The sequence below is a fragment of the Rattus norvegicus genome, chromosome 5 (assembly GCF_021556685.1).
Source record: "Rattus norvegicus strain SHRSP/BbbUtx chromosome 5, alternate assembly SHRSP_T2T, whole genome shotgun sequence".
Taxonomy (NCBI): Eukaryota; Metazoa; Chordata; class Mammalia; order Rodentia; family Muridae; genus Rattus; species Rattus norvegicus.
Window position 1 is genome coordinate 115,778,673 of NC_141538.1, and position 10,585 is coordinate 115,789,257.

At 46.4% G+C, this 10,585-nt stretch overlaps 1 long non-coding RNA gene across 3 annotated transcripts in view; it reads left to right on the forward strand.

Annotated features, from left to right (window-relative positions):
• Window positions 1-10,223, forward strand: part of LOC148005918 (uncharacterized) — a 28,912-nt gene extending 18,689 nt beyond the window's left edge. Inside the window, exons 2-6 of one of the 3 annotated variants that reach the window (XR_015620348.1) lie at window positions 8,056-8,157; window positions 8,325-8,410; window positions 8,559-8,715; window positions 8,822-8,931; window positions 9,090-10,223. This is a non-coding gene — a long non-coding RNA (uncharacterized LOC148005918). Of the gene's footprint in view, window positions 1-5,704; window positions 6,007-8,055; window positions 8,158-8,324; window positions 8,411-8,558; window positions 8,716-8,821; window positions 8,932-9,089 lie in introns of all 3 variants that reach the window. The other 2 variants (XR_015620349.1, XR_015620347.1) reach the window with 2 other exon arrangements.
• Window positions 10,224-10,585: the final 362 nt, after the last annotated feature.

Here is a 10,585-nt window from a genome sequence, read left to right on the forward strand (position 1 = left end):
ATGCTAATCATCACCTCCTGACACCTCTATTGCCACAGAGCAAACTGACCTTCAAAGCTCCAGGAACATTAATTACCCCTTCCAGCTCCCCTGTGCAAACTTAAATTGGGGTCTGAGTACAGGGTGTGGAGTCATAAAGTCCAGGAAACCAGATTGCCCCCCTACCCACCCTCCCATCTTTAGTAGAGAAAACTGGATCTACAAAAGGCCCATCTAGTTCCCACTGTCAAAGGGAGAGGCGGGAGGATAAGGAGCTGACCATGGTTTCTGAGGTCATGGAGAAACTTAATTAGAAGGTTCAAGGTATACTTTCATGAAGAAAGAGTGGTTGGGATCCTCCCTTCTCCACTTCAAGCCCCTCAGAGTGGCGGTACAGTATATCCTGTGAGACCCATTTGTCTGCCTCAGGGGTGGCTGACTGACCCAATCTGTTCTCGTTCTCATGCTTGATGCTGGGGAGACACAGAGGAGCAGTCCAGACCTCCATTCTCTTGCTGTTAAAATGTCCATTGGGACTGGGAGCCTCCAGGGGCTCAGACTATTTATTGAGGGTTTGCTTGCCTCTGGTAGGAATTTTAGCTTGGCCTTGTTTGTGCCTTTGCCAGGATCTTTTCCTCAGACACACTCATTCAGCACTCACTGGGCAGTAAGGCGGCTTCAAGTAAGCAGTGGAAGAATTTGGCCCCCAACTTTTTAGTTTGTGGTTAAACAGAAGACCATCAGAAGCAGATACCAATTGGGGTGCTATGCTTTGATAAAGGGAAACTCAGAGACTGAGGAACCCTGAGGTAAAGTACTCCTTTCCTAACCTGCATGAGGGATCCTGTGTACCTCCTAGAGGTCTAAGGAAGTCTCCCTGAGCTCTTCCTGGTGCCTCAATTCTCTAGAGAAGAAACCTCCTGACAGACCCCGGCTCCAAGTCAACATCTTCTCAGTCCCTCGTCCCCAAGTGCCTGTGCCAAGCTTATTGTGCATCCAACCTGTATTTGGGAATAACTCTTTAGGTATAAAGTGTTATGTTTAGGATGACAGAATTAATAAGCATTGAGTTCCTGAGGTTTGCAAGAGTACCCAACAGTCTGCTGAACACGCTCACAACTCAGGAAGCTGAGAGTCTCAGGGCTGGCCTGGGTGCAGGTTGCTCCTCCACCTGTACATCCTCTCATATTCTTGCTTTGGGTGGCAGAGGCTCAGGTGGAAAGCGAGTTTCATGTCATCCTGAATATAAAAGGTTATACTTTAAGAGGTGTCCCCAAACACAGGGCTGGAAGTGTGACAAGCTTGGCACAGGTACACAGGGAGGCTGGACTGAGAAGAAGCTGAGGCACAAAGTCTGGGGTGTCAGAAAAGGCTTATTTCCAGAGAATTGGGCCATCAGGAAGAGCTTGGGTAAGCTGCCTCGGCCTACTGGGAGGTACCCTCAAAGCCTCTCCTTCTTACCTTTTTGTTCTTGGTTACCATGCACCGAGAAAAGAAGTAGTTTTGTTCTTGGCATTCTGGCCTGGAGCATCTGAGGAACAGTGGGTTTTCCCTGGACACCTGTTTTGCATTTCCCTTTGGAGTGACTCCAGGGAAGAGCAGCAGGTGAAGACGTTAACTGCCCAAGGTAGTTTGCTTTTTCCTGTCCCTGTTCCCTCCAGGCCTGTCACTGGAGCAGCTGCCCAGCCAACCAGAAGTGCTAAGCAGCTGCAAACCTTTCTCCTGGCTTCCCCAGCCTCCTCCTCGATTTCCTCTGGGTTTACTTCATGGCCTGTGTCTCTGAGGAACACGACTTGCTTACTTATTTCCTAGTGTTCTCTATCCTCATTCAACATCCCCAGCACCCACCCATGAGTCTGTGAGGTGTTGAGTATGGCCTACGTCCTTGTGGGTAGCATCAGAGGATGGATGAGCAGTGCACAGAGGAGGTGCTTCTATACAGACAGAGAAGAATTGCAAGGGAGGGGTATGGGCTTGGTTTTAAAGGACACCTGGGGTTTTCTATTCAAACAGATGGGAGCTGTCCTACTGAAGATTCTAACTACTGTTTGGTCCCCAAAGAGCCCCACAGTCCACAGGTGTGTTTGTGTTCTCTGTGGACAGCTTGCATGCTTAGGATCTCAACACTCCCCATCCCCCTCCACACACACCAGTGTCTTGGCTCCCGTCTGCTGATCTTTGCGTTTCCTGTGAACCTGTTTCATTTTATCAGCATCCTTCAGGACACAGAAGCTACCATGTTGCTTAGAGACATGGCCTTCAGAATGGTGGGAGGCCTGGGTTTGAGTGTCGGCTTTAACTCTTGCTACCTAGTAGAGCTTAGGCAAGGTTCTCTGAGCCTTACTTTCCTTATTTGTAAAACTGGAGGCACGGATAGCCTCACAGGCTTGCCATGGGGCTCACAGCGAAGTGCGCATATAAAGTCACCACTTTATAGAGAGGCGGACAATCTAGGGATCAGCCAATAGCTACTAAGGGTAGGACAGTTTGCCAGAGCCCCACTGTTCCCTCAATCCCCAACACTGGCATTTTACAAAGTTGAAGAGCAGGGATCCTTTTGGAAGACACACCCTTTGTTGACTCACCCTCCACTCCCACTCCCTGTCCCCCCACCCCCACCCTAGCTGCCTCCTCCTTGGAAGCTTTTGGTTTTCTTTTCAAGGGCTGCACTAAGTCACATCTCACAGCCATTTCCTGGAGTCATTGGTGTGGTGGAGTCTTATCCAGGGCCTGACATTTAGGCTTGTGAAATTCCACTGTGGGTACATTTAGCCCATCCTTCAAAACCATCTTGAATCTTACTTCTCCCTCCTAATATTTACTAGCCTGTTTCCTAACAGGATTTCCTCCCTGCTCAATCCATGGAACACTCCCGAGTTAGAGAAGTTCTCTGAAAAGGCTTTTTCCTTGTGTTCTTTTCCTGTTCAAAATGCTTCCCAGACTGTTTAAATACATGAAGTTCAAACTCTGTAGCCAAGAGTAACAATGTTTCAAAAGTCAACCCTGAGCCTTTAGGCTGTCTTGTTTTCTTTCTCAGGACCAAATGCAGATAGAAAACACAGCCATGATCTCTGTAAAGATGGACTGAGGTCTGTCGGAAATGCACTTAGCACGTGATTTTCCAGAGCTCTTCAGGGTCTGTGATCGCAGACCGTTTGCCACCCTGAAGACCAGACTGAACATGTGTGTATTCAAGGGTCATCTAAGACTCGAACTTAGCCGTGTCCTTTAGTCTAGTGATGTCGACAGCCAGAAGCCAACCATCACGTGCTCAGCCAGTCCTTGTCATGGGAACTGGGGCTCAGGAAAAACTCACTGACGTTCTGGTCATGGATGAGGCTGCATGTCCTAATGTGAGTCTTTAGGTTGTTGGTGAATGTTCTGAGAAGCAACTGTGGAACTCTCCAAGCCTCTCCTTTTGTTTTGTTTTCTTAGCTATGAGGTGAGAAGCTTTGCTCTCTGTTCCTTGCTGCTACCATGAGGCAGTCCCATCAGATCTCTGAAAAGTGTACACCTGACTACGGTCTAAGGGCCAGAACACACTTTTTTTTTTTTCACGCGTTGATCACTGCAAGGAATTTGATATAGTGGCAGGAAGCTGACCGACATAGATGCCCACACAATTGGTTGGAGCACATGTTTGGGTGTGTCTTTTAAGGGATTTTCAATAACTCACTGAGGAAGATGCATCCTGAATGTGGGTGGCACCAACTACTAGGCAGGGGGCTTGGATAGAATGAGGTAGATGCACGGGTCCTCTGCTTCGGCCTGGAGCTGCACACCTACCTCCTGCCTCATTTGGATGCTTCCACCCTAACACTCGGTAGCTCTGCTTTCCCCGACTTCCCAGCCTGCAGGCACAGTCATCATGGGACTCTTATCTCAGGCCACATGATCCTTTCTGACAGAACCTCTCAGAAGATTGTATAGATTCAGCTGATTCTGTCTGAAGAATACTGGCCACTACTGAAGGATCCCAGAGCTACGGAACTCAAAGTTTTAAACAGACATGCTTGAAGCAGACATACCCTCTGCGTTAGAGAGAGACAGTTACCTCTGCTCTTGTACAAACACCTTTGGAAAGATAGACTGGAAAGCAGGCAGTTGGTATTTTGTTCACAGAGGATGCAGAAACGGGACACTGGGATATCTGCCTCCCAACAAGGCCTAAAACATCACAGGTCTCTCTGACTGTCAGCTATAGTGGGAGCAGAAATACTTCTGCCCTAGGTGTATCAAATCCTTTACTATGGGGTCTCCTATTCAGCATGGCCCTTGAGCCTGACTGCTTGGTGCCTTTACTTGCCCAGTTCTTCAGGTCTTCTCATCATCTGCCTGATCCTTCAGCCTCAGCTCCACAGGACCTCATTCTTGACTACTCTAAGCCCTTAGTGAATACTCACACCACATACTCAGTTTAACAAATCTGGTCATGTTGGCAGCCCCTAGAAAGTGCTGGGTACACAGACACCTCCAGTGGCATTCAGTATCTGGGCTGATTGACAAGGCATGCAATTTAGTTCCCACTCTGTCTCCTTTCAGTGTGTCACTTTCCCTTTGCCTTAGAGAGCTGCAAGGCCTAGGAGACCCTATTTGGAAATGTTTACCTTTTCAAAGGTGCTATTCACTTCAGCTTTATAGAAGGGGAAAATCCTACTAGTCATTTTTACAGTAATTTAAAAACCACAAACTTCATGTCCTTTTAAGTTAGTAAATATATGAAACTCATTTCACTCTTAATAGTCTATAAAAATCAACATCAGTTTAAATTAATCATCTGTTTGTAGCTTACATGGTATGGTTCAAATCTCAAATGCATTTTTTACAGCAGCGTTTGAAGGCCGACGTAGGAAAGAATGACAGAAGGGACCCCGCCAAGCCTGGAGCCAGGTTTGATGCTGGCTCCCAGTGTTCCCTAAGAATGATAAAATTACAGCAGCAGACAGAAGATCAGAAACTCCATGAGCCCTCCACGAGACTTGGGGGAGCACACTGGCTTTACGAGTAGCCCTCCAGGCTCAGGCCTGCACGGAGTTCTGCTTCTCCTTATTACTGAACCTCGGTCTCTTTATTTGTAAAAGTGTGAAAATGTAACACACAGCATGGGCTCACCTCGAAGACTGGATGGGGTGACACGTTAAACACTAAAAAGAGCGGGTGGCACACAGCGCGCTTGACTGTTACAGATTTCATAATCAGAAAGACCTAGATTTGGGTGGCAGAGAAAGCACTGACAGCTGGTATGCTGGATCCCTCAAGCTCTAGGTCATATAACGATTTCTTCCTCAGTTTTCTTTTCTATTAAATGGGGTCAAAAGTGACACCAACCTCAGAGGGCTGATTGTGTGGGTGGACTGGAAGGTAATCTTCTATTTACTCAAAGAAGGTGCTAAGTAGCTGTGAGGTGGAGAGCAGGGTCTGTCATTCGAAGTCCTTATCTCCCCATTTGTCAGTCCAGGATGCCCTGTTTTGCCATATGAGTTTATGAGCTAGAAGTCACATTTATGAAGCACTGACCCCAATGACAAGTACTTATGAGGATCGTGTAAGACGGATGCTTTTATTTCTAAGTTCCCTCCTGCTTTGTCTGAGTTCTAGCTCTGGATGAATGGATGAGGCAAGTTTGATTTTCCAAGGTTTCTTTGACAGCCCAGAGTTGGGCAAGGAAGGAGAGGGGGCCCCATCCACTGGAAACCACAACCTGACAATGAACTTCCTTAATCAGTGCACTGCAGAATTCCTCCAGCTGCTTCTCCTTTGGAGTCAATTAGAACCTGCTGGGCCCCTGCTCTTTTTCTGAGAGGAGCAAATGTCAGCCCACAGCCAAGATTTAGAAATTTGCCACACCGGATCAGAAACAAATCCATCTGTGACGAGGTCAAGGTTCTCCTAGGCCAAGGCTTCAGCTATGGAGTCCCTGTAGCCTGCAGGGTGGCCTCCAGCCTAAGGTCAACAACTGCCTGTGGGGCTACCAACAAGTGCTCTCCTGTCCCTAGTTGGTAACCACCCAGATTTCCATTTCAGAAGGTGAGTCATGTTCGGATGTGGACAGTACATTAAATAACAATTTTTAGGATGTGAGTGTCAGAGTTGCACAGCAAGAATGCATTTGCTTTGGAATGGGACCTCTTCCTACGTGCCCAGTCTTCTAATCTCTTCCATCTGTCTACATTTCTGCTGAGCCCCAATAGGCCCCCAGGGCCTCCTGAGTGGTGAGGCTGCCCTGGGCACCAGTTCCTCGGAGACGTTCTTGCCAGTGCCCAGGGCCGGAAGAGAAATCAGGTAGTTCTCCGTGTGTTCTCTATTTCACATGGAGAATGGCAAGGAGGCTGTGTGCTCCCTTAGAGCTCTCTGGTCCTTGGATCATACAGCTGCTCACACATGCTCAGTGAGTGAAAAACGGCAGTTGCCATCAATGAAACACTTAACTGGGCTCAGCTCCGTGGGAGGCGCTGGTGTTAGCCATCTGCTGAGCTGAAGGCATCAAAGCAAGCATCTTTGATTGGTTTCAGAAAAAGAAGGTAGAATGGTGGCATTGGCACACTTATGACTTGCCAGCTTCTCTCCTAGGTGCCATAATATACACCCGATAGAAGTCAAAGCGGGCTTAAGGAAAGGGCCACATTAAGTGTGGGGCCAAAGCCTCCTGCCCTGTTGTGCTGTCAGAAAGGGCCATGGGTCTGCTTCCTTTGGGTGCTGAGCCTCCTTGGGTGCTGCTCTCACTTAGGAGGGCCCAGACCAGCAGTACTCCTAAGCACAGCTGGGCTAGGGTGACAATGGAAGTGTGAAGGATCGGTGTGAAGCAACAGTGTTCTGCCAGGACATGGTGCAAGGCCAAGATGGGGCCCACAACAGCCTGTATCCTTGTGGTCCTGTTGATTGTTAAGAGTTGGTGGCTACTCTGAGAATGCCCTGAGGAAGAAGTCTCCGGGCATTTCATAAGCTGGGAGATGATTGCCTTTGCCTGCTCGTCCCCATAGGAGGAAGGAACAGCAGACTTTACTGTTGTGACATTAGTCTGAGGACCACGTGCTGGTAAGAGAAGAGCAGAGAGCCTTGGGTCCTGCCTTCCGCTCGAGAGATCTGGGTAGTGATGTGTTTCAGCTTTTTACCAGTGCTTGTCATGGTTTTGCTTTGACCCTGCACCTCTAGGTAGCCCTGAAGGATTTCGTGGAGTGCACTTTCAGTTTAGTTTCAGGGTCCGGGTTGGGGTGAGTGGGGGAGCACACTGCTTTTCTGACTACTCTCATGAGGGCAGAGATGGGTAGCTTAAAATGACACATGTGGACTATTTCACAGCTCTGGAGGAGAATCTCCTGGAACTTTGGCCTCAGCTTTCAAGTACTCACAGAGCACCACTGTTGTTTAGCTCTGTCTTCCTATTGCCTTCTTCACCACCCACCCATATAAAGACATTTGTCATTGGATTTAGGCCCCACCAGGATCCAGGACCATCTCGTCTTGAGATTCTTAACTCGACATTCAAGGAGCCCTTTCCAGATACAATGACTGTCACACATTTCCTGTCAACAAGCCTTGTTGGCCCCATTCAACTCATCACAAGGGTCAAGAATAACAGAACAAACAAGATATGACTAATTACACGTTGTAAGGAGTGAGCAAAGGATGCTTACAGAGTTATAGAGCGGCTTCAGATTCCCTACCTAGAAAGTGAGAACAGTACCTAACTCATTCAACTGCTTGAGAGTTTAATGTGTAGCTGTTGATTGACGGAAGAAGGTGCGCCTAGCTTAGTGGTGCATAGTATGTTTTCTTCCTCTAGATTTAAGTTTTTGTCTTTCTTCTCCATCTCTTCCACCTTGTTTGTTCATTTGTTCAGCTCACTGCTCTGAGGTCCTACTGTGTGCTATGTTTTTATTCTAGATATAGAGAGCACTGCAGGGAATAGGCAAAAGTTTGATTTCCTAATAAGTTTATGGCTTAATCTATGTAATTGTTACATTTTACAGTTATGTGTCAACTTGACTGAACCACAGAGTGCCTGTATCTGTCTTTAGTTTTTTTTAAATTTAATTAATTAATTAATTTTTAGTGTTTCTAAAATAATATTTCTAGATGAGAGCCACATGTTATTCAGCAGACTGAGTCAAGCAGATTGTCCTCTCTAACGAGGCTAACTCTTCTCCAGTCAGTTGAAGAGATGACCTGGACAGAAAGGTAGGAAGAAAAGAATTGTAGCTTTGAATAAGACTATCAGCCTTTGGGGGCTTTGTTCGGTTTTTATGTTCACATTCACAATGTATCAATGACCCTTCTTGGGATGTTAGACCACCCAGCCTTGGACTGAAACCACAATATCCACTCTTCTCTATCTTGGACTTCAGATATGGATCAGAACTAAATCATAGACTCTTCCAAGTTTTCAACTGCTGACTCATCTTGTAAATCCTGGGACTTTCCTGAGTCTGTGGTAAATGTCACATGTGCTGACTCCTTATAACCCCCCCTCTCTTATGCTAACTCACTGTAGAACCTTGATAAACAACACAATAGGATCATCTTTGTCTCCATTTGAATGTAACATGGCTTCTTCAGCCATCACCTGTTTTTATCTGCAGAACAGTTCTCTGGATCAGACAGAGCAGCCCTCTGAGAATCCTCACCTACAGAAGAGGAAACTGAGGTCTAAGAGGGATTCTATCTGTGCTTCTATGGCCCAGCTGCCCAGAAGTAGAACAACTTCAACCCCAAAGTCAAGGCCCTGCAGAAAGTCAGGTGAGAAAATGGGGCTGATTCAGGTCTCTGAACCTCTCCTCAAGAAGTCCGAGCTGTGATTAGATCAAGGTTTTGTTTGTTTGATGTTTATTTGCTTCTTTTGCAGGAAGGGTGGAAGAACAGCTGCTCTCAATTTTTAATATAGCATTGGCCATCAATTTAGAAACCTCTTGATATCCCCTGAGAAGAAATAAAAGACTAAAAATGTGGACTTAGGTAAATCTTATAAAACAATATAGAAGCAAGGTCTAGTAGAAAAGCTGTGTCTAGACTTAAAAGAAGAAAAGCATTTACCAATATTCTAGATGAATCATGGTCTATTTGGGTTTGAAACAATTTGAGAGGTTATTCCTTTTGATTCTTTCTTTTCACAGTAAGAACACTAAGGCCCAGGGAGGATCTTTGGCTTGTCCCTCTGTACAGCTTGAGGGGAAGACACTGCCTGCTTAGAGGCCTCATCTGTCAATCCAACACTTGATTGTCTACACTGCATGCTGATGCTGACGACCCAGATGCAGACTGTTTCCTCCATGTTCTGTCCTCATGGACTGTCTCTTTGGAATATCCCATGTTCATAGATATCATCTGAGATGTCGCCACTCACGGCCCTGCATTTGTAGTGAAGATGCTTCAGCCTCAGACAATCCTGTGTCTCCATCCCAATCCCTTCTTACTAATAGGGGAAATATGGCCACACGTCTTGCTCTTCAGGCTCTGGATTTTGTCATCATGGAGGCCCAAACACAGTATTTATGACTCATGGTTTCTCTTGAGGACTACGAGATGAAGCCGGCAACACAGTATGGACACTGTAAATGCTCTACAAATTGAGGGACAAGCCCTGTATTAAAGGGGGCCCAGAATACATACTGTGTTCAAGGCTATGTTGATGCCAGTTCTGTTGGCTCATGAAGCTAGCAGTGAACCACTCCTGTATACTGAAGTAGTGGTGACTGTCCCTGTTGCTGTAAGAAGCCCCTTTCTTCTCTGGTCCATGCTTTTCCATTTATAAAATGGGCACAGTCAGAACTCCTACTGTGCAGGAGCTGATGGTACTGCTTGGCAAGCCAAGCAAAGGAAATGAGTATTCACCCACTTACTATCTTATCTCCTCACTTGCTAAGGAAAAGCTAATATATGGTTGGTAGAGTTCAGTATATGATAAGATTATCATTTTAATTATCATTGTCACCAAGTTTCCTGGGATAGGTGAAGCTCTTGGATGACAAAGACTTTGACAAAAATAACGGATCAAGCATATCAGAGGAGTCAGGTATGGGAACACCTGCCTGTAATCCCAGAACCTGGGGGGCAGATGCAGGAGGACTGTTGTTTGAATAGCCTGGGCTACCTACTGAGTTCTAGGCCAGCCTGGGCTGTAAAATAAGATGTTTGTTTTCTGTTTTGTTTTTGTTTTTGTTTTAAAGCAAACAAACAACAATCTACACAATGAAACATTCACCATGTCTGGAGTCAAAATGGAAAATAGCATAAATAAGATTTGTAGAGTTTATTGTACTGTCCCCTTGAATAAGCATCTTCAGTAGCTCTCAGAATGAGATCTTGTTTCTCATGAGGCAGGGATGAATTCTTTGTAGTCCAGAGTGACCCGAAACTCCTGATCTTCTCTCCTCACCCTCCTGAGTGCTCAGAGTGCAGGTGTGAGCCATGTCTGCTTAGTTGTGGCCTCCAAATGGAACACCTTTGAGGGTCTTCTGTCCTTCGGGACTCTGCACTCCACCCCATCACTTAACCCTTCTGCCCGTCTCATACTCTGGTATGTAGGATACTAGCAGGATGATCCGAATATTGCCCACATCTGTAGAAAAGAGGAATTCCCATCTGACCAAGCTCTGTGAGCCTAGACTAA